This window comes from Nicotiana attenuata, chromosome 8 (genome assembly GCF_001879085.1).
Source record: "Nicotiana attenuata strain UT chromosome 8, NIATTr2, whole genome shotgun sequence".
NCBI classification, from domain to species: Eukaryota; Viridiplantae; Streptophyta; class Magnoliopsida; order Solanales; family Solanaceae; genus Nicotiana; species Nicotiana attenuata.
Window position 1 is genome coordinate 12888510 of NC_031996.1, and position 27847 is coordinate 12916356.

Genomic DNA, 27847 nt, shown 5'->3' on the forward strand with positions numbered 1-27847 from the left:
CCAACCGTGCGGCCGTGATGGACCCTAATATCCACTTGCTATGAAAGAAAACTTTAGAAAATTAATTATCAAATTTTAACAGTTTAAAAAGAAAAACAGTAATAATAATAATTAACGATTACTGAAAACATAAATACATATGATTGTCGACGGCCCCTTTTTCTCGGGAAATCGGGTTTACGACATTTGGGATGACAACTCTATTCCCGTTTGGGAATTGGGTTTTTGGATTTGAAGAGTCGCCACCTAATGATTAAGTGCATTAGGACACTAAGGGTTTTTGAGTTGGAAAACCAGAGTTCGGGTAAGGGCTAGAAATTATCTCAAGGGGAAGGTGTTAGGCACCCCTCAAGATCCACTAGTGTGGTTCCCGGTCATGCTATGTTGTGACTTTAATGCAAATAGATACACAAATGATTTTACACATAAGGGTTGCAAATAGATACGTGACAAGTATGTGGGATCAAGGTCCATATGATCTACAATTTGTTTAAAGGGGGGACTAAACGCAGAAAATTAATCAATACATTGAATAAACAAAGAAAAATTTGGAAGAAAAGGAATAATGCAGTAAAATTAAGGAGGATTGAAAAGACAGGATTTTATTGATATTAAACAAAGTTATATAAGGAAAGGGGTCCTAGGTTTATAAATCACATGGATAATCCACACACACCGGTAATCAATCGTACGCGTAGTATTATCGTGTGATCATCATCTCCATGTCTACCCTTCCCACCCCGTTAACGTATTAAGCGCGAAATAGTCTCGTTTACTTATTGCATGCTATTACCCGTCCCACCTATCAGTCCTGGAGGCTTTTAGGACTACTAATCCTAAAGGGAGGAAGCTTGGCTTTTCAGAGGTTTAAAAAGGTTAAAATACTAAGGCGTCAAGCAAAACACATGAAAGCAGTTATGGGAGCACAAAACAATTAAGGCTCAGATAAACCTCCTTTAATCACAGAAAATCATGTAGTTTAGCATGTCTTACATGTACTGATTAGCTCGAAATTATGCTTAACGTTAGGCAGGCTGGTTCATTATATATTTTCAGGCAAGAAGTTCGCATTAGGCTCGCCTGGATGCAAGTTATCGAAGACCAGTGCAATTAATTAACTACATACTTGTTTGCCTACATGATTGCCTATAGGCATGGCATCTGCTGGTTTCAGGAATAAAGAAACAAACTGATTAAGAAAGTTGCCAGTTTTAACAGAATGGTGCGAGTTCTGTAATTAGTACTAATCTTAAAACGAGTGATTCAGATTTGATTGATAGTTCCTATAGGCATGCTTTCTAGCATCGTTAATTTAAACACTTTTTACAGGCGTAGCAAGAGCGCAAAAATCCAATAGGCATGGTATCTGAATATTGTTAGTTTTTAATCCTATAAATAGGTTTGCCTAGTGACCAATGCATGCGTAGAGTCTGGATTTCTGGTTACTTATAGGCATGGTATCCATATGGAGATGCAAAATTCCTATAGACATGGTATCTATATGGATACATAAACCTATAGACATGGTATCTATATGTGCAGAAGTGCAGAAACCCTATGGACTTGATATCTATGTGGAGAAGTGCAGAAACCTTATAGACATGATATCTATGTGGATGCATAAACCTATAGACATGGTATCTACATGTGATATGCAAATGTGCAAAGCTGTAGGCAAGATACATGAGTACAGAAGTGTGGTAATTCCCTATGAGCATGATATCTACCCCTTTTGCATGCATGGTTACCCTTCCCTTTTCACTAATCACCCTAGAGGTTATTACAAAATTTTATTACAGACCAAGATGAATCGAAAACGGGAAATAAAATTACAATCAGAACTCGTAAGATGCATCCAAGGAGCCTAATTCAAACCCAAGGTCTAACAATATGATATGAGCCAATTGCCAGGATCATGTTCCAAAGCCTTTCTCTTATCCGGGATGTGTCAAAGTTCCAAGGAGTTTCAAGAATTCCAGGCAATGCTCATACCCAGATATCATTACAGAACTGAGTTAAAGTGCAGTGTGGAAGGGCCAACCCTCCAATGTCCAAGTTCAGAGGGAGCTCAAGGTCCCAAGGCAAGGCTCATTGGAGGGGGGGCAAAACTTAGAGTCTAGGAACAAGTGTAAGTGCAATAGAGGGATATAAGGGATGCCAAGGCAGGATGGTGGTCATGCCCAGCAACATAAAATGCTGGCACACTCCTGACCAGCCTACTAGCAAAACATTGGAGAGTCCAGGACCTATTGAATGTCAAACCATGGCCTGGGCAGTAATTGGGATACTGTCAGGCCAAGGTTTCAACTCAACACATAAAGGGGGTTAGGGGTAGGGATTCATATGAAAGCAGAAGCAAAGAAAGAAAAATACTCAGCATAAGCTACGAAGCATGAACAGCAAACCACACAGAAGAATGAAACTATAGAATAAACATATAGGGATGGGGCAAAAGTTTAAATGAAAGGGCATACCAGTTTTAAGAAACAAACAAGTAGGGAGAAGCAGTAGGCTCAGCGAAGCCAAGTTGCAATCAAGAAGCAAGAGTGTAAGCTTTTAGAAGAGAGTTGTGATGATTAAAAATCGTGTCTGTTTAAAAAATTGTGTCATGTATTTATAATGCAGAATAGAAGCAGAAATAGGTAAGAAAATAGTTTGAAAATCAATCACACAAGGTTTTCCTTTAATTAAGGAATTCTGATTTCAAACGGGCAAGGTAAATAAGGAAAGGAGTTAATTAAACACTTTTCAAAGTAATGCAAGAAGGGTAGATACATAATAGTTATTTAAGGAAAGGCTTTTGACAGTACACGGTCATGCAAATAAAGGAAAGGAAATCAGTTGACAGCCAAGCAATCAAGGGTCGAAAATTTTATGTGAATGAACCAACTCAGAAAAAGGTGAAGGGAGGCTTCACTTAAGAAGAATCAGTAGCAATCAGTTAACCCCCAAAAAAAGGATTCTGATTCGAACACAAATTGGAAAACTTTTGAAGAAAGATTTTAACACATATAAAAGGGGTTGTCATGCTAATTAGAAGAGTTCATACACAAAAGGATTCAAACTTATTATATGGATCCAAAGTGAATTTGAGAGAGTCCAGGGCTCGAATGGAACCCTAGTCCAAACATACAAGACCACACTCGTCAGAAAATCCCAAATCCTAGGGTTTTCGACTTGAACCAAATGCAAAGAAGAGAAACAAGCAGATACAGTAGAAAGTTCAATGTAAAATAGAGTAAGGGAATTAATTTGAAACACAAATGAGAGTAGAAGAGACAGTAGAGGCAAATACGCTTAAGCATGCATAGTAGGAACACTTAATGAACATGGTTGAAAAATGCAGTAGACGAATCATACCAAGTCATAGTGGAAGGCAAGTAGCAAAACATAGCATGTGAGACATAGCATAGAAACATGGCATATAAACATAACTTGTGAAAACATAGTAGAGAGAAGAACAAAATACAGAAAACATGGTAGAAGAACATGTATATATGAAAACAGATAAGAATATAAAACAAATAAGAAAGGAAGAAGAAAAGTCGGAAAATACTGAAGCATTTTCGGAAAGCCCTAAACCAGAAAAGAGGCGACTTTGAAAGTAAGATTTTAAAAAGAAAAATTGGGGAAACCACTTGAAAACTCAAGATAAAGCATGAATACACACAGATCTGGAGATAACCGGAGAAAAACCTCGATAGTTAGGGTTTTCAGATGAACCCTAGAATGAGAAAGGCTTCGAAAACGTCCGATCAAAGTCGGATGAGACTGGAAACAGGCTCAGGAGGCTAAGATGTGCCGGAGCCAGGCCAGAGATGGCCGGTAACCTCAAGTCGGCGGAGGTCTGGGTGGAGACCTTTGAGTTCTAGCCTCGAACCTTCGAGTACCAAGTACATAGGAGCGATAGGAGGTGAGCATAGATCATCCATGGCCTGAGAGGCCATGGGTTCTGGTGAGTTAGAGGTCGAAAATGGGGGGAAGGTGATTAGGGTTTCAAGAACACTCGAGAGAGTTTGAGAGGGGGAGGGTGTTCAGGGGCGGCTACTGAAATGAAAATGAGGGAATTAGGTTTAGTCATTAGGTTTAATTAAGGAAGGGCAAATTGAGGCCGTTGATCTCAAAGATCAACGGTTCAGATCAAAGGGGTCTTGTGTCGGGCTGGTTTAAACGGGTTATTGGGCCATTTGGGTTTAATTAAAAATCTGATGGGGATGGGGCTAAATTGGCCATAATTGAAATAATAAGGGCTGTTTGTTAAATAGCCAATTTTCCCCTTTTATTATTTTATAAAAATAGTAAGAAATGATTTAATAATAAATTACAGGTACTGAACTAATTAATAACATATAAATATTAATGTAAAAATACTAAAAGTGATTTTATGATTATAAAATGTTGTTAATTGTAAAATAGGCCATAATTGCAATTGTATGCAATTTAGCTAAAAAAAATACCAAACAAATGTATAAAAATACGCAAAAATTACTTTAATTATATCTTAGTGTAAATATGAGAATGAAATAAATTATTCACCAAAAATGCTAGTTTGGGAATAATTATTGAATTTTGTACTATTAAAATAGACAACAAATTGATTTTAAGATCTTTAAAAAATAAGGGAAAAATACCAAAACTCTTGGGCATGCTTATATATGCATGTACATACTATTTCGAGAATATTTTGAGTATATATAAATACATAGGGAAACATTGGGTATCAACAATGATAAATCATAAATACCACGGTCTATGCTAATCCTAGAAATTTTGTGTCACCAGAACATGAGCAACTAGAATACTACAAATATGGCCTGAAAGAAATACAACATTCTGAAACTAAAATAATAGTAAAAACACAATAGAAGGGCACTTTAGCTACTGCGAATGCTGAGCAACTCTACCTCAAGTCTCTTGTAGTAGTTGGATCCAAGCAAACTCCTGTATGCACCGCTAGGACCAATTGTTGCACCTGCACAAGAAGTGTAGTATGAGTACAACCGATCCCATGTACTCTGTAAGTATCGAGCCTAACCTCGGTGAGGTAGTGATGAGTCTATGACAGAACACTCACTATAAACCTGTACTACTACTACTACTACTACTACTACTACTACTACTACTACTACTACTAATAATAATAATAATAATAATAATAATAATAATAGTAATAATAATAATAATAATAATAACAATAACAACAAAAACAACAACAACAACAACAACAACAACAACAACAACAACAACAACAACAATAATAATAATAATAATAATAATAATAATAATAATAGAAAACAAAAATATAGATAAAGTAGTAAACTCATAAGTACATAACAGGAAGGACAACTAATAGATGGACCTAGAATAACATCATTTCATACCTCATATCACAGTACCGAGATAAAACACTACAGATACAGACAACTACAATGCATCATACTCTGTTGCGGCGCACAACCGGATCCTAATATTTATCACAATATCTGTTGCGGTGTGCAACCCGATTCCAATATCATATTAATATCTGTTGCGGCGCGCAACCCAATCCTAATATCAAATCTTAAACATAAACAACTAAACCCAACCAACAAATGAATCTCAACACAGAAAGGGAAATAAAGCGTACGGAACATCAAGGAACTACTAGTACAAATAGAGAATAACCAATACCTCGTACTCACAAACCTCGACAATTCATAAATACAAGAACAACTAAATGACTCACAAAATTAGATATAGCATGATAATGTGCAACGAGTAACGTAAAGAAAATAAAGGCAAGTAAAGACATTAGATAATGAATATATACAATTAACACAAGTAGGAACATATAGTAGGTAAGCAGATATTGAGCGAGAAATGAATGAATCAAAACAGGTACTACTAATTGGTAGGTAACAAGGATGGCATGGATAATAAGTATGATAATGTAGCAATAAAAGCATATAACAAGAGATAACATGTAATAAGTGATGACATAGAGTTAAAAAGTCCATCCCGCATGCTTTAGCCCATGACAGTGCATATACACTCGTCACCTCGCATATATGCCATTTTCTCACATAGTTCACATAACATATATACCAAGGGAAATAGAGCCCAAGCTAAATGAGATTTTTGACGGCATTTTATCCATTTTTCAAACTCTTTCAAACCCTAAACTCTCTTGGGCGATTTTCCAAAGAAAGATTCTTCTCCAAATCATTAGTATGTAATTTCTAACTTATTTCCTACAATCTATAACATCTTTTTACATGATTTCATTTCAAAATCAAAGGTTTTTCATGGGAATTGGGTCTTTTTGGGTAGAAGTTAGAATTTTCAAATTTTGGGGATTTGGACCTCGATTTGAGGTCCGATTTCAAAACTAATTACATATTTGGGTTCCTGAGTGAATGGGTGATCGGGTTTTGGTTCGAACTTCGGGTTTTGACCAAGTGGGCCTGGGGTCGGGTTTTGACTTTTTGGGGAAAACATTGGGAAACCTATTTTCATGCATTAGAATTGGTTTATTTAGCATTTAATAATGTTATAAAGTAAATTGTGACTAGATACAAGCAAATTGGAAGTGGAATCGAGAGGTAAAGCGGTAGTTGACGCTTGATTGTGTTCGTGGCATTGAGGTAAGTGTTTGGTCTAACCTTAGCATGAGGAAATAGGAGTTATGGTCTTATTTGCTATGTGCTAAGTGTTGAGTATGACGTACAAGTGTGGTGACGAGTATCTATACGTTGGTGTCAAGCATGCCCGTGAGTCTTATACTATGATTGTTGTGACTCCGTTATGTATTGTCCATGCTTAATATGATGATTATAAATGTTGAACAAGGTTTGTGAAAGTATTCTTGGTAATTGACCAATGTTGAGCATTGGCTCAAGTTCAAACTTATGTTGTGAAGTGATTGTGGAAATGAGATGAGATATATTGTTGATTCCCTTGCCAGGATGTTATCGTTTATGATATTGTTTCCCGTGCCGGGATGTTATCGTTTATGATATTGTTTCCCTTGCCAGAAGTTATTGTTTATGATATTATTTCCCTTGCCGGGATGTTATTTCTTATGATATTGTTTCCGTTGCTGGGATATTATTGTTATACTATTGTTCCCTTGCCGGGATTCTTTTGTGATTGGTGTTGATCTGTATATTTGGATCGGGTTGCACGCCGCAACATCATTATATGATTGGGATCGGGTTTCACGCTGCTTCAATATTATATGATTGGGATCGGGTTTCACGCTGCAACAGTATTATATGATTTGGATCGGGTTGCACGCTGCAACATCATTATATGATTGGGGTCTGGTTGCACGCCGCAATGGTATTATATGATTGGGATCGGGTTGCACGCCGCAACAAGAAAGAATAAAAGTGAATATTGATTCGTATGGTGAGAACGAGAGTAAAAGCACGAAGGGTGATGCAGTGCACTTGTTACTGTTTTTCCTTATTCTTGCTGATATGAAATTATGGTGTTCTTTATGCTTCTCCACTAAAATTCTGTTAGTACTTGATATTCCCCGCAGCATGTTCCCCCTTCCCATCATTAACTGTTAGTTTCTGTTGTTATTATTTGCCGTATATGATTTAACTACACAGGTTTATTTGGTAGTCTTGTCCTAGCCTCGTCACTACTTCGCCAAGGTTAGGCTCGACACTTACCAGCACATGGGGTCGGTTGTGCTGATACTACACTATGCACTATGTGCAGATCCCGGTACTGGAGCATTTGGACCACAGTGAGGTTGCTGCCTTCAGTCCAGCGGAGACCCGAGGTAGTTCTGCAGACGTCCACAGGCCTTGGCGTCCCCTTCTATCCTATTTCCTTCTATTCTTACTTATTTCAGAGATAGACATGTATTTTTCTTTGTTCAGACCCTATTTGTAGTATTCTTAGATAGTCAGTGAGATTGTGACACCAGTTCTGGGTGGACTACTTTATGGAACCGTATTTGTATTAGTTAAATTGTTGAATTTCGTCTTCCGCACTTTTTATTCCGTTGTTGATCATATGTTAACTTGTGAAATTGTTAAAAGATAAGGAAAAAGGATATTAAAATCTGTAATTGTCGGCTTGCCTAGCTTTCACTAGTAGGCGCTATCACGACTCCCGAGGGTGGAAAATCAGGGTCGTGAAAAATTAGAGGGATGTAATTACACTCTCCAGTTCTCAAGGGGGAGGTGAGAATTGGTGGTAATTACACTGTGTAATTACAAGGTCGCAGTTTAGTTTTTTTCCTTTTTGTTTTTATTTTAATTTATTTTCTTTATAACTTTTTATTTCTATTATTTTAATTTTTAAATTTTATTTTTACTTTTTAATTTTTTTGAAATTTTAAAATATATTTTTCTTTGTACATTATTTATCTTTTATTTTTCTATCTTTACTTCTTGTGATTCCTTTGTAATTGCTTATATTTATTTTTTATTTATTTTATTATTCTATTTTTTTGAAATTACACATAATATTAAAAATAACGAGTCATTAACAAACATGGCATATAATAAGTGATGCTAATTAAAGTGAAATTTTGTTGTTGAATGTGATTACAAACTTATCATGTTTCCTAATCTTAAGTTGCAGTGCAACTTACAATTATTATGTTTGAATTTGACATATGTTAAACGATTTTATTTTTTTTTTGAATTTTGAAAATGTGTTATATTCATGGTTCCTATTAGGGGTAGCAAAATGGTTAAGAAAAATAGTTAACCACCCATATTATCCACTAGAAAATGGGTTGGATAATGAACTTTTTAAAAACGGGTCAAATATGGATAAGAATCATATTATCCATTTAGAAAATGGATAACCAATGGGTCTTACTTTTCCATTTGTAAAACCTCAAATTGTACGTTTCTCAAGTTAGAAAGACTAAGAATTCTCCCAAAAATGATCATATGCAAGAAATCATGGATAATATGGTTACTCATAATCCGCAGGGTAACCCATTTTTTATCCGTATTAAATATGGATCGGGTCTATTAATTTATCCATTTTTTCATTACCCGTTTTTAACCCGAACCATATCCCATCCGACCCGCCCGTTTGCCACTCCTAGTTCCAATTTACTTGTTTTAGTAGTATTGACTCACATTGCATGTTCATTTTTTAGTTAGAATTGATAGATTAGTTTTGTCAAACATTTGAATAATGTTATGACATTATATTTATAAGTATTAATTTATTTTATCAAACATGAATTCCATGATGTTCATACAAAACGTATATTTTTAATTTTTGTAAGTATCTCAACTAAATATTATAAATATATGATTACTAATTAATGTGTATTCACAAAAGAAAATATCTTAAATACCAAATATAATATCATTTATACAACAACAACAACAACAACAACAACAACAACAACAACGGCTCAATGTAGTCCCACAAGTGGGGTCTTGGGAGGGTAGTGTGTACGCAGACCTTACCTCTACTTAATTTAAAATTTGATCTAATTGTGTAATTACACTTGTGCAACAAAACAGTAAACTTGTAATTACAATGTAATTAGACTATGACAAACAAACAGGTCGTCGTAATTACGCAATTGTATAATTACTAGATTGTATAATTAGTACCCTAGTAATTACTCAAATTTCAATTACAGGGGAGGCTTTCCAAACAGACTCTAATATATAGAAATAGGAGTTGGAGTGTACGAACACTTAGACGAACACTGGCAAAATGGAAATTATAGATGTCTGTCATAGGCATTGTTTTATTTTACTCTTCAAAATTAGCAATTTTATTCTCCTCATTTTCATGACACGTGTTGGTCTTTGTCTATTGTCGTCCACTTTCATTGATCCCATTTTTCCACTTCAATAGCAGCCATTTCGCTGCTTTCCTCCTCCTTCGAAAAATGCTCACTTTTTCTTCTCTGTTTTTTCCCTCGTCTTCATTTTGTTGTTATTTTCTTTTTGGTTCTTGGTAAACTCCGACCTATGTTTCACTATACTTTTTCTATATGTATTCTTGCTTCGTCTGATATCACACATTTCTGGAGTGTTGTATGTGAGTAATTGTTGATACCCAATTTTTCTCTGTATTTTTAAATATGCAAAATACCTTCAAAATAGTCTGTATATGCATATATAAGCATATCCCAAGGTTTCATTATTTTTTCTTAATTTTTCGAAGATTTTTAAATCAATTTACTGCCCTATTTTATCAGGAAAAACCAATAATTGTCCCCAAAATTATCATTTTTGGTGATTCATTTATTGGATTCTCATGTTTATACTAAAATATAGCTATGATATTTTTTTACATATTTTTATAAATTTATTTAGTATTTTTAAGGATAAAATTGCATAATTAAAATATTAGCCATTTTTAGGTTTAAATTCGTCTCATGTTTATAAAATGGGATTTCATATTTTTAAATCGATAATTATATATTATAAATCATTTTAGTGCTTTCAATTAATTTTTTAGAAACTTATTTACTATTTTCTATAAATTAAATGGGAAAAAAGGGCTATTTAACTTATAGCCAGATTTGGATTTCTAATTTAGACTAATTAAACTAGACCCCATCCCCTAATTACACCAGCCCAAAGACCCAACCCCAAATCCTAAATCTACCCGACCCAATCCGGATTAAATCTTAGCCGTTGATCAATTTTGATCAACTGTCCAGATCCTTTCTTACAAAATTAAACAAACGACCCCCCCAAACCCCTCTCATTCCTCACTCAACCGACTCTCATCTCTATCTCTCTATCTCTGGTTCTCTCTAGAACCTTCCCCTTTCCCTTCCGCTCCGATGAGCTTCACTCGCTTTCTCCGGCCACCTCCTGGCCTGATCCATGGTGGTCTCACCACCTACCAGCCTTCTATGTTTCGTGTACGCTTGGTTGCTGAAGTTTCATGGCCTGACCACGAAGAAGCTTCATCCAGACCTTGTTTGATTCAAGTTTTATGGCCATCTCCGGCCTTGCTCCGGCAAGACATGTCTGTTTCGAGCTTGACCTCGACTCCTCCTGCTTAGATCAACGACTATCCAAGCCTTTCTCACCATTTGGGTTCCTCTGAAACCCTAGTTTTCGAGGTTCTTCTGAGTTCATTAGATCTGTTCTAGATCAGTGTTTTCCCTAAACTTTTAAGCGACTTCTTGATATTTCTTTCAAAACTATGCTTTTAAAGCCTTTATTTTTCCGATCTAGGGTTTTTGAGTTATTTAGATGTTTCTCTGATTTTCTTTTTCTCTTGTGTGCTTCTTCTACTATGTTTCTTATTAAGTTTCTTCTACTGTGTTCTTGTTTCTTCTACTATGCTTCTTTATATGTTTCTCCTACTGCGTTCTTATTAGTTTCTCCTACTGTGTTCTTATTAGTTCCTTTTACTATGTTTCTTTGAGTTCTTCTACTGTGTTTCTCATGTTGTTCTTTTAATATGCTTCTCATGAGTTCCTGCTACTGAAAAAGCATGTTAAAGGTCTCAGTTCTTTTCTGAGACCACTGAACCTGTTTCGATTAGTATCTTTTTCCTTGATTACTTGTCCTCTCATCTCTGCACTCGATTGATGATAAAAACCCTAGAATTTGGGGATTCATCCGAGTTTTGAGACCATTAGCTATGTTGTATGCTTGTCCTTCATCTTGGAAATTGTTTGATTTCAGAAACCCTAACTATTTCGAGTTTCTAAATTTGTTTCCTCTGTTGCTCAACTGAATCTTGAAATCTTGGTTTCAATCTCTATTTCTTTAGGCAATTCTGACTCTCTACTAAACTCTTCTAAGGTCCTTATACTGGACCCTTTGTATGCTATTTGATACTATCTCTCTTCTAAGCCGCTGACCTATGTGACTACCATTTTTGCAATGGCATGACGTTTATTTGCCCTAAATTCAGCTTAGCATGTTTGTGTGCTCTTTATATGTGCTGAACTCCCCTCTAAAATAGCTTTCAGTTTTGATTAATTTCAGACTTCCTTTGTGAAAATCTGATTGATCTTCTTTCCTTGTTTGTTGATTTTCCTATTGCTTGGTTTGAGTCGAAAACTTTTCTTAGCTTTTCTGACTTGGTTTATTCATGGACCAATAATTACAAACCTCTGACTCCTTGATTTACTGTGTACTAATTGATTTTCTACCTTATTTATGTAACCATGTATTTCAAATTTCTGCCCTTAAATAAACTCCTATGTATTTACCCCTAATTGCCTACTTTGCACAAGATGCTTGTTTGATCTCTTTCCTTAAATAATTTTCTTGCTCATTACCGTGTAAGTCTGAATTCCTTAATTAAAGGAAGTCTTGCACTGACTTATTTTAATTGATACCCAGTTCCTTAATTTTTTTCTTACCTTATTTTTGCCTGTTTTTCACACTATAAGTACACGACTCTTTCATTAACACAAGGTACCCCATCATTCGTAGTCTTTCTGAACTTATGCTTACACTCAAAAAGTATCCTCTCTTATTGTTTGTACTGTGGCGTGTTTACATGTTTTGCTGCCTGCTTTCTCTATTTGCTACTTTGAAACTGGTATGTCCTGATTTAAGCTTTGTAGCACCACAACAATGTGTTTTTCTTACTGCTTTTGTACCCCTGTGTGCTTACTGCTTCGGTATAGTTCAACACTTACTCTAGCATACTGATTTCTTTCTGCCTGTTCTACTATGAATCCAAAACCCTTACCCCCTATGTGTTTAAGCTATGGTTTGAGGCATGGCAATACTGCAAGTTATTGTCCATGAATCATACTTGATCCCTTGGGATCCTAGCCTCTAATAGTATGTGTGCTGGCAGGCTTATAGGTGTGCTAGCACTCTCCATTGCTGGGCATGCCTAAAGTCTGCCCTTGCCTAAGCAATAGGCTCTTTACAATCGCCATATTCCCCTGAACCCCTTATGTGTGCTTATTTGTAGCTGTTTCCCTCTCCCTTTCCCCTTTTAGCATTCTGTTCTGCACTTGCACACTTTCTTAGTCTTTAAGTTCTGCCCCCCTCTGGTGAGCCCTGCCTTGGGATCCTTTGAGTTCCCTCTGAACTTGGACACTTGAGGGCTGGCCCTTCCACACTGCACTCATCCCCAATCTGATAATACATTTGGGTGTGAGCATTGCCCAGAGTCCCTTCGAGGCTCTTAGGGAACTTTGACACACTCAAATGGGAGAAAGGCTTTGGATCATGATCTCTTGGAGTTGATTTACCTCGTATTTCAGACATGAAGTCTGAATCAGGCTCTCCTTGGTTGTACTTTCATTTATTTTCTTTCTGATGTATTTTACCTTATTCCGGGCTGTAATAACTTGTAATAAACTCTTGGGGATGGTTAGTGAAAAGGGACGGGTAACTATGTATGCAAAAAGGGTAGATAACATGCCTATAGGAATTTTGAATTCTGCATATGCACATAGAAATCATGCCTATAGGTCCTTCTGAATTCTGTATACCCATCATTCACATAGAAATCATGATCATAGGACTACTACATTCATATAAAAATCATGCTTACAGGATTATCTAAATCTGTATGTTCAACTGCACCTAGATATCATGGTCATAGGTCTTAAACAAATTTCGCACCTAGATATCATGTTCATAGGTCTTAAACAAATTTCTGTTATCATGTTCATAGGTCTTAAACAAATTCTGCATCTAGATATCATGTTCATAGGCTTAAAAATGAGTCTTCTGCATTTTATACCATGTCTGCAAAGACTTACAGTCAACAACGCCTAGAAATCATGCCTATAGGAACTCCTAATCGAATCTGAATCGCTTCATTCACGAATAGAGCTAAATCAGTAATAATGGGTACTATCAGTTGCAGAACTTATAACCCTCATTAAAACTTGCCTCTCTTTTAAATACCCTGACATCCCTTTTAACCAGTACATATCTAGTTTATTTTAGACCTTGTTATTTCATTGCTTTCTGAATTAAATAGATACCATGCCTATAGGATCCTTGTCCAACACTTAGGCAAGCCTTAGGGCAAAGTTATAAACTGAATCTGTTCTATTAACTACAACCAGCCGACAGGCCTGATTTGGGCTTCTTATCTGAATTATGTAATAAATCAGTCTGCCTCGACCTTTAAGTTATTTCACGTTTAGTATTCAATCAGGCTCTAAACAGTATGTGTAAGTCATGCTAATTACGCGCTTCTTTATTTAAAGGGGGTATATTTGTGCCTTTGCTTGTTATGTGCTTTCCCCCAACTTGTTATACGTGTTTTGTATGTCGCCTTAGAATTTTGCCCCTTTGAAACCACAAATAAGCCTAACATCCCTTCCCTTTAGGATTAGTAGTCCTAATACCTCCGGGATTGATAGGATTGGGACGGGTAATAGCATGCAATACGTAAACGAGACCATTTTGCGCTTTAATACCTCAACGGGGTGGGAAGGGTAGATATGGATATGATGACCACGCGATAATGTCACGTATAGCCCCTCATTGAGGAGTGATTATCGGGCATTGTGTGGGGTGATCCATATTATTAATAAACCTAGGACCCCTCTCCCTTTATTCTTTATCTTTTTCTTTTCAGCATTTTAACTCTTTATTTTTAAAATCAACTTTTCTAATTACTCCTTCAAACCTTGTTTACTTTCAAACCTTTATGTGATGAAATCCCCTCTTATTTGAGCCCTATTTGTTTATATGCTAATTGTACCCAAATTCACAACAATAGTCTGGCCGGGAACCACACTAGTGGATTCTGAGGGGTGCCTAACACCTTCCCCTTAGAATAATTTGAAGCCCTTACCCAATCTCTGGTTACTCAAATCAAATCTCCTTGGAGTCCTAATGCACCCTAATCATTAGGTGGAGACTCTTCAAATCAAACCCCATTCCCAAAAGGAATGAGTTGTCCTCCAATATGTCATAAATCCGATTTCGCGAGAAAAAGGGGGCGCAATAGGACAAATGTCTGATGAACAGGTGGCTGGGGACGAAGAAGAAGATCTCCTCACTCCTCGAACTTTCTTTGCCACCGAGGAATCAAATGCAACAAAATCCACGGTCGAAGAACTCGAACAGGTAATATTAATCGAGCATCTTTCGGAACGAAAGGTATACCTGGGGACGGTGTTAACCCCCGAACTCAGGAAAAAACTCATTCAATTTCTCATCGATAATATTGATTGCTTCGCTTGGTCCCATTTCGATATGACAGGGATTCCACCGGAGATAACTACCCATCGAATAAGTGTCGATCCCATATTTAAACTGGTGAAGCAAAGAGGAGACCTCAATCTGAGGTAAAACATGCATTCATCAAGGAAGAGGTAACCAACTTCTCAAAATAGGATCCATCAGGGAAGTAAAATACCCTGAATGGCTAGCTAACGTAGTGATAGTCCCTAAAAAGGGGAATAAACTTAGAATGTGTGTAGATTACAAAGATTTGAACAAAGCATGCCCTAAAGATTCTTTCCCATTGCCCAACATCGATCACCTAATCAATGCTACGGTCGGCCACGAGATCCTTACTTTTCTCGACGCCTACTCCAGGTACAACCAAATTCAAATGATCCGGAAGACCGGGAGAAAACTTCATTCATCACCAAGAATGGAACATATTGTTATAATGTAATGCCCTTCGGGCTAAAAAATGCAGGAGCCACATATCAACGTTCAGTTAATAAGATGTTCGAACATTAAATAGGCAAATCCATCGAAGTTTATATTGATGATATGCTAGTTAAGTCCCTACGCGTAGAGGACCATTTTACCCATTTGCAGGTGACATTTGACATCCTCAGAAAATACAACATGAAGCTCAACCCCGAGAAATGTGCTTTTGAAGTCAGCTCGGGCAAGTTCTTGGGCTTCATGGTGTCGAACAAAGGTATCGATATCAACCCCGATTAAATCAAATCCATCGAGGGAATCACCATGGTAAACAATGTGAAAGCCGTGCAACGACTGACGGGACGGATAGCTGCCCTAGGTCGATTCATCTCGAGGTCATCAGATCGGAGCCATCACTTCCTTTCCCTACTCAAAAAGAAGAACAACTTCGCATGGACTCCGAAATGTCAGCAAGCCTTGGAGGAATTAAAACGATACCTCTCGAGCCCACCCCTGCTCCATACTCCAAAAGAGGACAAAACGCTCTACTTGTATCTGTCCATATCAGGGGTAGCGGTAAGTGGCGTGTTGGTTCGAGAAGAGAAAGGTACGCAATTTCCTGTCTATTATATGAGTCGAACCCTAGGAGATGCTGAAACCAGGTACCTACATTTGGAAAATTAGCTCTTGCATTAATAAGCGCATCTAGAAAATTAAAACCATATTTTCAATGCCATCGTATATGTGTACTGACTACATATCCGCTTTGAAATGTCTTGCATAAGCCCGAATTATCGGGCATGTTGGCTATGTGGGCCATCGAACTTGGAGGATATGATATCGAATATCAGCCTCGAACGGCCATCAAGTCTCAGATTTTGGCAGACTTCGTGGCTGACTTCACGCCCGCCCTCGTACCCGAAGTAGAAAAGGAACTCTTGCTGAAAACGGGTACATTGACGGGTGTGGGGACCCTCTTCACGAATGGTGCCTCGAATGTGAAAGGGTCCGGGCTCGGCATCATTTTGAAATTGCCTACAGGCGTTGCTATTAGACAATGTATCAAAACTTCTAAATTGACTAACAATGAGGCCGAGTGTGAAGCCATGATTGCAGGTCGTGAACTAGGTAAGGTCCTTGGAGCAGAGGTCATCGAGGCAAAGTGTGATTCCCTTTTGGTGGTAAACCATGTAAACGGAAGCTTCAAGGTTCAAGACGATCGATTGCAAAGGTACCTGGACAAACTTCAAATGACACTGCACTGCTTAAAGGAATGGACACTAGACTACATACCTTGAGAACAAAATAGCGAGGCCAACGCACTAGCAAACTTGGGATCATCAGTCGAAGAAGACGATATTGTCCCGGGGGATGTCATCCAGCTATCGAAGTCAGTGATAGAAGAAGGCCATGCAGAGATTAACTCAACAAGCCTGCCATGGGACTGGAGGAATAAGTACATCGATTATATAAAGCACGGGAAGCTCCCCACGGACCCAAAGGAATCAAGAACACTACGAGCCAAAGCAGCTCGATTCTCGCTCGATCAAAATGGAACGTTGTATAGAAGAACCTTTGATGGACCACTAGCAGTGTGCTTGGAACCCAGGGATACAGACTATGTACTACGGGAAATTCACGAGGGCTCCAGTGGGAACCATTCTGGTGCAGACTCGTTGGTTCGCAAGGTGATCAGAGCAGGATATTATTGGGATAGCATGGAAAAGATACCAAGGAGTTCGTTCGAAAGTGTGATAAGTGCCAGAGATTTGCACCAATAATTCATCAACAATGTGAACAACTCTACTCGGTCCTTACCCCATGGCCATCCATGAAATGGGGGATGGACATCGTCGACTCCCTACCAACGGCGCCAGGTAAAACCAGATTCATTTTGTTTGTGACTGACTATTTCTCAAAATGGGTTGAAGCGCAGGCCTTTGAGAAGGTTAGAGGAAAAGAGGTCATCGATTTCATATGGGATCATATCATATGTCGGTTCAGGATACCCGCCGAAATAACATGTGACAATGGGAAGCAGTTCATCGGCAGCAAAGTCACAAAGTTCCTCGAGGATCATAAAATCAAAAGGATCCTATCAACACCTTACCTCCCAAGTGCAAATGGTTAAGCCAAGTCCACCATCAAAACCATTATTCGAAACTTGAAGAAAATGTTAGATGATGCAAAGGGGAAATGGAGAGAAGTGTTACCCGAGGTATTATGGGCATATCGGACAACAGCGAAGTCAAGCACGGGGGAGACCCCATTTTCTTTGGTATATGGGACCGAAGCTTTAATCCCAGTAGAATTTGGTGAGCCTAGCGCTAGGTTTCAATATGCCACCGAAGACTCAAATCACGAAGCGATGAACAGTTCTCTCGAGCTGCTGGATGAAAAGCGGGAGGCCGCATTAATTCGAATGGCCGCGCAAAAGCAAAGTATCGAGAGGTATTAAAACAAAAGGACGAACCTTCGACATTTCAGAGTCGGGGACTTAGTTCTAAGTAAAGTCACTCTTAACACTCGAGACCCAAACGAAGGGAAGCTAGGTGCCAATTAGGAAGGACCGTACCGTGTCCTCGGAATCATAGGGAAAGGATCCTACAAACTCAGCACAATGGAAGGCGAGCAACTACCAAATAATTGGAACATATCAATGCTCAAGCGATATTACTACTGAGCTCGAAGACCGTGGGTTTGAAAGCATCTGCTGTACTTTTTTCCCTTGGATCGGGTTTTATCCTAAATAGGTTTTACCGGAAAGGTTTTTAACGAGGCAACACCTATATGCTACCTGAGGGTCACTCAACAAGTATTCAAGGCTTCTTTTCAATCGACCTCGAATACTGGGGGGCATCACCCCAAAAGTTATAGCTTTGAGAAAGATATTTCGCGCCTAAAAGGGGCCTTGGCAGGAGAACTTTGTAATAGGCCAAACGGTCAAATGAACCGTGTCCAAATAGAATAATCGAACCCCGATGACAAAACATGTACGCATGTATTAACTATTTGAAGAAGCATTCTGGTTATATCAAAAAACACATTGTATCTCGTATGAGCTCTATACTTACAATCCTACGGGAAACGGCTCAAGGGCCAAAGCACCCCGAAATAATCGAGGACTGTCAACGACAGTCAATATAAGACCTCAAAGAGGCATCATAAGACCTTGAAGAGGCACCCCTCGAAACGAAGGCCAAGGAAAACTCACTCGGGGACTAACTTTTCGAACAAGTTCGGAAAGTTATCGGGAAACGAGTCCAAATGACAAACCCGAAGGCTACGGCCATACTAAAGACTACGGTCACACAAAGGCTACGGCCAAAATAATGCAATTCGGAGACGTCCGACTTTTGCTATAAAACTAAAGGCCTTCAAACATTAAAAAATCTGTTAAATTAGGCTACCCCCGGCAAAAGCAAAATATAAGGGGCCTCGATAAATTCAGCCCCCAAAAAATCTAAGGGCTTCAATAAATCAGCCCTCGAACAAAGGGCTTCGACAAATCAGCCCTCGAACAATCCAAGGGCTTCGATAACACCAGCTTTCGGAAAACCCTTAAGAGGCATTCGATTATAAAACAACTGATAAGTTCCGATACGTCGAGCCTTCTAAAAACCCAACGGGTACAAAATACATGCTAAGGCATAACTCGAACTCCATTAAGTCTTTTAGCCGAAGTGAGGGAAAACTATATATCCATTTTTAGAGGCTGAAACGGCCCCATTTAAAGAGCCTAAGGGCCAACCTAAAAGAGCCTAAGAGCCAATCCTAAAAAAGAGCCTAAGGGCCGATATACAAGAGCCTAAGGGCCAGCTTAAAAAGAAATATAGGGTCAAAGACCTATTGGAGTCTGAGACCCCGTTCTCGTTTAACTCGGACCCAAAGGCCCCGAGCTCGCATTAATTTAACTTTATGTTTGGCTCGGGGATCATCTAAAACCCTAAGGGGTACGATCTTGGGCAATAAAAGCCTAAGGGCTTATTGCGAGTCTAAATCAATACTCGAACTTAACATGTGAACCATCGGAAATTTTTACGAACGGAGACAAAATAAAAAGTCAGCACAAATCAAGAACAGAGCAAAAAGCTACTTTATATTCATCCGGGAAATTTACAAAGCATATTACAACGAGGGGCTCTTATGAAAAAATAGAAACCTAATCTATTTTCGGGGCCTCGTCCCCAGGAGTGCCGTCTTCATCTCCAAGGTCGTGGTTCTTGGCCTCCCACTGGCCCTTTGCCAATTCACGCCACTTACGCTTGTTATAAGAGGATGTGGCAGCTAGTTTCCTGACCCAAGCCTCGAGGTCGGGCACCACCAAGGGCGCCCAAGCGTCGGCTGCCAAAAGAAAGATGAGTAAGCTATGAAAAATGAAAGAACAAGAATAGATATAAAGGAAAATGCAGACTCCACTTACGGATAAAATTTCACCTCTCTGGGAACGGCATTTTTTCCTCGGGGATGATGTCCGAAGTCCCGACTCTATCAAGTCGGCTCATCCAACCTCGATCTTTGGCTTCATCGGTACTGGCCAAGAAGGAATTTGAGGTTCGGCACTGCAGCTTGATAAGCCCTCGAAATAACTGGGGCCGATACAACCAAACTAAATGGTTGAGGGTGAATTCTAAACCCTCGATCTTCTTAGAGAAGTACTGCAACATGATCAAGATACGCCAGAACGAAGGGTGAATTTGGCCGAGAGTGACTTCGTATGTCTTGCAGAAGTTGATCACCACCGGATCGAGAGGGCCTAGTGTAAAGGGGTAAGTGTAAACACTCAAAAACCCCTCCTTGTGGGTAGTTATGCTTTCATCAGGCCTCTGGATTTGAACCTTGACCTCGTCCCCCCATCGACAATCCTCCTTCATATCGTTGATGAGCTGCTTGTTATCAGGATAATATATCGTGATACATGCTTGCATCGGCCCTCGACATTTGGAGGATTTTCGATACCGAAGTCCTTCTTGATGATGCAATCACCAGGGGTTATCTCTTCAAGTGTCGTGGCACCACCGGTTTGGCCGGCCGAAAGGCGGAGGATGATGATGCTTTATCTTTTTTAGGGACCTTCTTGGAATTAAGGAATCCGAATAAACAGGGACGTAGTGTTTCCGGCAAGAGCTTGGTATTTTACGGCATTTAAAAAGGCGGAGGAAACAAGTGATTGAAGAAAAAGATGAGGATCGAAAGAGACTGAAGAAAGGTAAAGTTATTTACCAAAGGAAAGTGCCTCATATTTATAGAGGGGCAGCAACGGTTCGAAGGCGTTAATGGCCGACCCACGCTGGCGTACATTTAATATTTTTGGGGAAGCGGGCCGATGGGACGTTTTGGTCACTTCGAATGTTGGCTTCACGAGGATGACGTCATAACTAAAGGTTCGAGAAAATCGAGGTCGAAATCGTTTCATATCATTCCATTCTAAGAAACGCGGGGACTATCTGTATACGGTCAAAATCGAGGGAGCATGATTTTAAAAACTTAAATCGGGCTATGGGTACGAGTCCGGGAGATTCGAAGTGGAGATCAGATCCGGCTGAGGAACACCCGCCTCGAGGAAGCTGATCGAGGGCCTGGCGCGACTTGCATCGAGGGCGTCGCAATCTCGAAGTCAATCAAAAAAGAGCGAGAATTTCTTAAGGACACGTGGATCTGGGCATTAATTATAGGATTACGGTTGTACAAAATGGTACAAGTCCGTACTAGACCGTTATACACCTGTACCAATAGAATCCTTTACTTTTATAAGGAATATACTATATTGGGGATTCCTCCTCCTATCAGATCATTCACTGCAATAGAACATTGTTATTCTTCTCTTGTTTAACGTGCTCAGCAATTATTCTTCAGCTTCATTGCCTTTACTTAATTGTTCATACTTTATTGGTCTTAGTTGACCTCGAGGTCCCTGGATAGACGAGCTCGAGGCCCCCTGCCGTTCAGATAACATTGATTTGGTTCATTATTTCTTCTTACTTAAGCTCAATATTACTCACATAATCACTAGTATTAGAATATATCACGTATCTTTAAAACTACAAATTATTTTTAATTGTTACTTACATTTTTCGAGGTAAACAGACAAGGCATTGAGTTTAAGAAAAAAAAAGATTTTGGTATTTGTGGTCTTAAACAAGTTAAAAAGGAGCCTAGAGTATTTGTGTGGTTATAAAAGCTTCTCATTAAGGGTAGAATTGTAAGTTTAAGCTAAATTATTTCCAAATTTAGAAAGGGGTCATTCTTTTTGGAACGGACCAAAAAGGAAATAGGTTCACATAAACTGGAACAGAGGGAGTAGTATAACCAAATGAAAATTTGGAAAAATGTAAAAAAGAAAGTGCGAAAACGTTAAGAATTTCTTAGTCGTTTGATCGATCATTATACTCGCTTCCTGATCTGCTATCATCAATGGTTGACAATGGCTTGTCTCTTTTTACCCGGAGCTTTGTTTTGTACCGGTTAGTATACATTGTTCCAGGTGCTGGAGGAAATTCCTGACGACTGTCCTTCAACCTTGTAGTGGCTTTTGATCTCCTTCGTTCAAATTCTTAGTAAAGGCCAATGCAACCATTTGTCCGGGACCTTTGATAATAATATTCTTTTTCTTTGGAATCGATCCACAAAGTGCCAAAGGAGCTCTATGCTTCAAAGATTTCTTCCATCAGCTTCTTTAACTTTTTAAACTGCGGTATTCTTTTTGATGAATGATTTTCAAGTTCTTGAAAAGAACCTATTGAGTTTTTGGGCAAGAGTAAATACCAGGTTAAATCTCTATTTGTGAGTATTTTACTGAACTTCTTGGCCAGTACATACCCAATTTCCTGCTTTGTTAAGTTGTTTCCCTTGATCTCGATAGTGTAAGATGTGATATGATCTCGAGGATACGAAGTTCCATCATATTTGGAAAGCGCCACCATTATAACTTCTTGGGTTTAGGTAGGGAGTGATCTTCTATGGTTGTTAGAAATACCTCTCTACTCTATCCAGTTGAGAACCAAAGGAGCCCCCGGTATTGAGTCTATCCGATTGCTTTGCTCCTTGACCTATTTTAATAAAGTCTCTTGCAAATATGGCGTGTAACTTTTGCAAATCTAAAGCACTAGTGGTATCTGAATCTCCAGCTCCGGTGTCACTCGGGAGTCCTCCGGTATCAAAGCTCCTTAGCAACAATTAGTGTGACTCCTGCTAGCTCCACTCTTGGAGATGCTAGTGATCTTGTGTTTGCATTCCCCGCTAAAGGCCAATATTACCGTATTGATTTGCTAGTTCAAGCCCTTTGTTGGGATATGAATTTAGCCAAGTCCGCTCGGGTTCTTGTTAGGACCGAAAAAATCAGGTGTCATGCGGAAGATAGCAAAGAAAAACTTGAGCGACCATAAATCCAACAACAAAGAGAATATACCAAAAGAGACACAAACATTTAACATGGTAGTCAATTGACCTACATCCACGACGGAGATGAGCAATCCACTATAATAAAAAGAGAGTACAAAATATCGAGAAAATAACCTCGCGAAGAGGCAAACACAAGCGACACATTAACACTTGTCCCGTAAAGTTCTCCCCCTAAACACGACTCTCAAACCCCATATACATTGTGGATGCTACTGAATGAGAAGGGCGGATCCTCAATTTATAGAACTCCAAACCTTTTCCTACAAGAGAAGGGACTAGCCACATATGAAAGATTTGTAATTTTCTTCTACAAGAAGGAAAACCCAATTAAGGTAAACATATTGCCCTTTTCTTCAACAAATAGGAAAACCAAATATGGTAAGAAAATTATGGCAAAACCTAACAGTCGTGACAACTTCTCTATTTACAGTTCTCCGAAATGAAGGTTCCATCGAGCTATTTTGTGAATTTCTTGGAGTCTGACGTAGAGTTGGCTGTTGTGATTGCGGTCTGCTTCTATCGCCAGTCCTTCCGCCAACAACATCTCCAATTTAGTTTCCAATTAGTGCTACAGTTTGATTTTCAACCACGATTCTTTACTGATGATAAGCAAAGATCAAACAAGAATCAATAATATTTTGGAATAATAACAAAATTATTTGGGCTCCACGGTGGGTGCTAAGCTATTTAATCTAAAATTCCTTTGATATGCTAACCAACTAAATTTATATAATTAAGCCACAAGCAATAGAATTAAACCAGCGTTGCGTAATCCTCTGTTGATGTAGATGAATTGGAGTGAAGAGAAACACACGGTAAAATAAACAAATGCACTTGAGTAACAATAAAGAGAAAATGTCAAGTGATTCTCATTGACGAATCTCAGCCGATTGATGATTGAGAGATGAGCTTAATCGTTCTGCAAGCGTCTTGCTATTGTATTTGTGTTTATCTCAATGTGCTAAAATAGAAGGGGAAGGAATTATATTTATAGGCTAAATTTTTCTTAATCTCTTCCTATATTTTTTTTGGTTAAAGGAGATTGATTATATGAACAACTAAATTGTCAAAATAAATACATCAGAGGGGTAATTAGTATCCCCTGTAGTAGCTATAGATGGTTCTATAATATCACTATTACATTCCAAAATAATTTTAGGAAGAGCAGTTCCTAGGATGTCTGCCCAAAAAGCTTCGTTTCCGAACACCGGAGGAACTGCCAGCATAGTTGTCCTTCAAAAAAAAATTTCCTTGCTCCTTCCTTTGCTAGCAGATCAACTACCCTGTTTTGTTCCCTGCAGTGTTTCACCACTGTTCTACCCATCCTTTGGATCAACAACCTGCATTCTGAGATAATAGAGTCATAAGTATTATTTTCCATTTTAAGCATATTTATAATCTATGTAGAGTCAGTGGCTATTTCCAGGGGTGTAAGGCCTCTTTACTTTGCGATTTGCAATACTTGTAGGAGGGCAGTTAGCTCATCCTGGGTATTCATGTTTTTGTCGCTTATTGCACTCTAATTTACTGCACTTTAGTTGAGTTTGAGCTTTAATCGCTAGTGTTTTGCGGTAATTGTGTGTTTTATGCCTTGTAAGAGTTATTCCGATCTTTGTAGATGTTATAGAATGAATTCAAGTAATTTGGATCTTTGAAGTCTGAGTAAAAGCCCAAGGAATTAAGCCGGGATCGTGTTCAGGGATCAACGGATGATAGTGCACTTTAAGAACGAAATGAAGAATCGAGCAGGCATACTGCGCAATATCTAGTAAAATGCACGTAACTTTTTTCTCAGAGATCCGTTTGGGCTCCACAATATATCGATGAAAAGATACTTAAAAGCTCTACAACTTTCATGTTTTAGATTTTCCCAAATTCCCAACAGAACGGGGTGAAAAGTGCGCGGCCGCGCACTGGTCGCGTATTGGGCGCGCATATGGGGCAGAACAGTGTGAAAAGTGCGCGAGCGCACTTCCAGGTGCGCGGCCGCGCACGTCCAAGTCCGGAAAAGTGTCTTATTTCATGTAGGAGAAGATGTATTTGTTTGGGCCCGACCCTACTTGGTAAATATACATGAAAAAAATGATATTTTGAGGACTTTTGACATATCTAAGACCTAAGGAGGCTAAGGAGAAGTTGGTGAAGAAAGAGCACAAGGAATTCATCATTCAATCCCAACTCAAGACAAGAGTTTGGATGTTTTATGTTTTTCTTTACTTTGAACTTAATTGTGATGAATTACTCTATGTCTATGGAGTAATTCTCTTTAGGGTTTGATGGATTTGATGTATTGATACTTGTTTGTGGATTATAACTCTAGTTTTTATGTATTGAATCATTTTGAACGTTTTAATTGTTGCATCTATATTCACTAGTTCTTGTAATCGAGAGTGGCATAACTTGTGATATTTTTGCATTCTATCTTGTTGGTTGAATTCATTAATTCTATTAGTAATTGAAAGAGGCTAGTAGAATTGTTGATTAAACCTAGTTAGGAAGATAATCGAGAGAGGTTCTCCTAAAGACCAATCCACTACGAATTCTTGCATATCTTCACATGCTTAAAATTGGTTCATCTTGTGAGTTTGAAACTTAATCTAGAGAGGAATTTCTACTAAACAATTGAATTAATAACCAAGTGAATTCGAGAGACTCACATGAATATTAAAAATGAATTATCTAGAATTAGATCCCAAACATTTGTCTAGCACCTTTCCTTATCAACCATATCTTCTCCCAATTGATAACTTTATTTGATTAGCATTGTTATTAGTCAATAGTTTAGACTCTTAGTTAAATTTAGTTTAAATCACATAAATCTCCATTGTTGATCATCCTGGATAGCAATATAGCTACAAACTACGATAATACTGTTTAACTCCAATCCTTGTGGATACGATATTTTAATTTACTATTTTCGACTAGTAAGCATATTTTAGTGTGTGTTTCAAGCTCGTCAAATTTTGGTACCGTTGCGGGGGATTGGCAATTAATAGTGTTTGAAATAGTTTGTAGTGCTAATTCAGTAATTTTTATTTTTATTTTATTTTTTCTCTTTTTACGCTTGGGTGTTCGTTGACCGTGCGCAGGCTACAAGTTAGATGGTGCATGACTCGATCTTCTGGTAAGGAATTACAACCATAAGAACTAGAGATCAAGAAACAACTGCGATAGTTGAGGAAGGAAAGAAATATCCCCGAGAATTTAGAGAAGGTTGGGCAACCCTCAACCAAGGAAAAGATGGCGGGAGATGATGATAATGTTGATTTGGCTGCAAGAGAGGCAGCCCAACTCAGAGAGGAAGCTGCAAGAGATGCTGAAGAAATAGTACTTAGAGATGCACAAAAAATTCTTATGATGAGGAGAAGTCTCTAAGCATGGCTCAGAATCAGCCCGTGGGTGCAGACCAGTTTGGAAACATAGCTCCCGGCCAAGGGAGACCACTTGGTAAGTATGATGGACCGGTCTACAACCAAGGCTTATCCAGTGTGAGACCACCTCCAGTGGCAGCCAATAATTTTGAGCTGAAGCAAGGGCTGCTCCAAACCCTCCAAAACAACTCTGTCTTCAGAGGAAAGCAAAACGAAGATCCAAACACTCATCTAATGGACTTCAAGGAGATTATGAACACCTTCCAGTATAATGGTGTGTCACAAGATGCAGTTTATCTAAGGACATTCCCCTTAACACTTATAGATGATGCAACGACACTGGCTTCGAAGCTTGCCCCAGGGATCCATTAGAACATGGGAGGATATAATCAGAATATTTCTACCTAAATATTTCTCCTTTGCTAAAACGGGCAAGTTTAGAAGAGAAATCCATAACTTCTACTAGAATGAGACTAAAACGGTGTTTGAAGCCTGGGAGAGATTTAAGCCAATGATGCTTTGAGTGGTGAGGTTATACCAGAACAGCTTAGCATTGTGGTATTCAAAGATGATGTGGACAGTTGTTTCAAGGTTAGAAGAACAGAACAGCACAAACAGTTACAATTGACACCAATTTTATGAAGGAAAGCTCTAGTAGGTATTATGTCATGATACATCATCCACAGAAAGCTTTTGATCTTACTGGACACTTTCAGTTTCCAGATCCAGTTGAAACTATTATTGTCCCTATCTGTTGCAGGGCCTATTTTTTTTCTAAGGAAAGTGTAGGCTAATTTTATGCTGAAGATGCCATTGCTAGTTAGGCCCTAGATCATCTTATCACTCTTAATAGAATTATTAGGGATGAAACTAGACGTTATCAAATTCATGATATTGACAGGGACATTTGAAGAAAGGGAGGAGGTGTTCCATTCATCATTGTTGTAAATGGCGGCCACCTTGGCTGCTTGGTCATTAAAGGTCAGTGATCACTCAATCATGTTTATGATGTGAGTGTTATTTGGGATCCAAGGATCATTGAGGAAGCTGACTCTGTCCCCTTTATTAAAAACCCACCTAGAAGCTTGTCTACATGTGTCCCAACCCTTGAGGATACATTGCCATGTTGGGGATTTAGGCTTTTTTTGTAGTGAAATTCTAGTTGCAGTGTTTTGCAACGAGGGTTCTTGCCCAAAGGGAGGAGGGATTATGGAAAATCCTCAAGCTAGGCCAACATGGATTTCCCTGTTCTTGCAATCAACTTTTTGCAAACCCAGACCCCCTGACTCTTAGACTTAGTGACAATTTCCCAACCTACAACATGTATCTTCTTCTTGTGAGGGGTGGTGCCCCATATGAAGTTTCTTTAGATTCTATTACACCTTAGTGGTTTTGGAGGGCAGTTTGATGAACTACATGACATGGTTTGGTATGCTATTCAGGGATGCTTTAGCTAATGTGGTTCTGCCAGTCATGTTTAAGTAACTATTTTCCACCCAGCAAATTTTTATTTCTTATTGTCAATGATGAATTGGA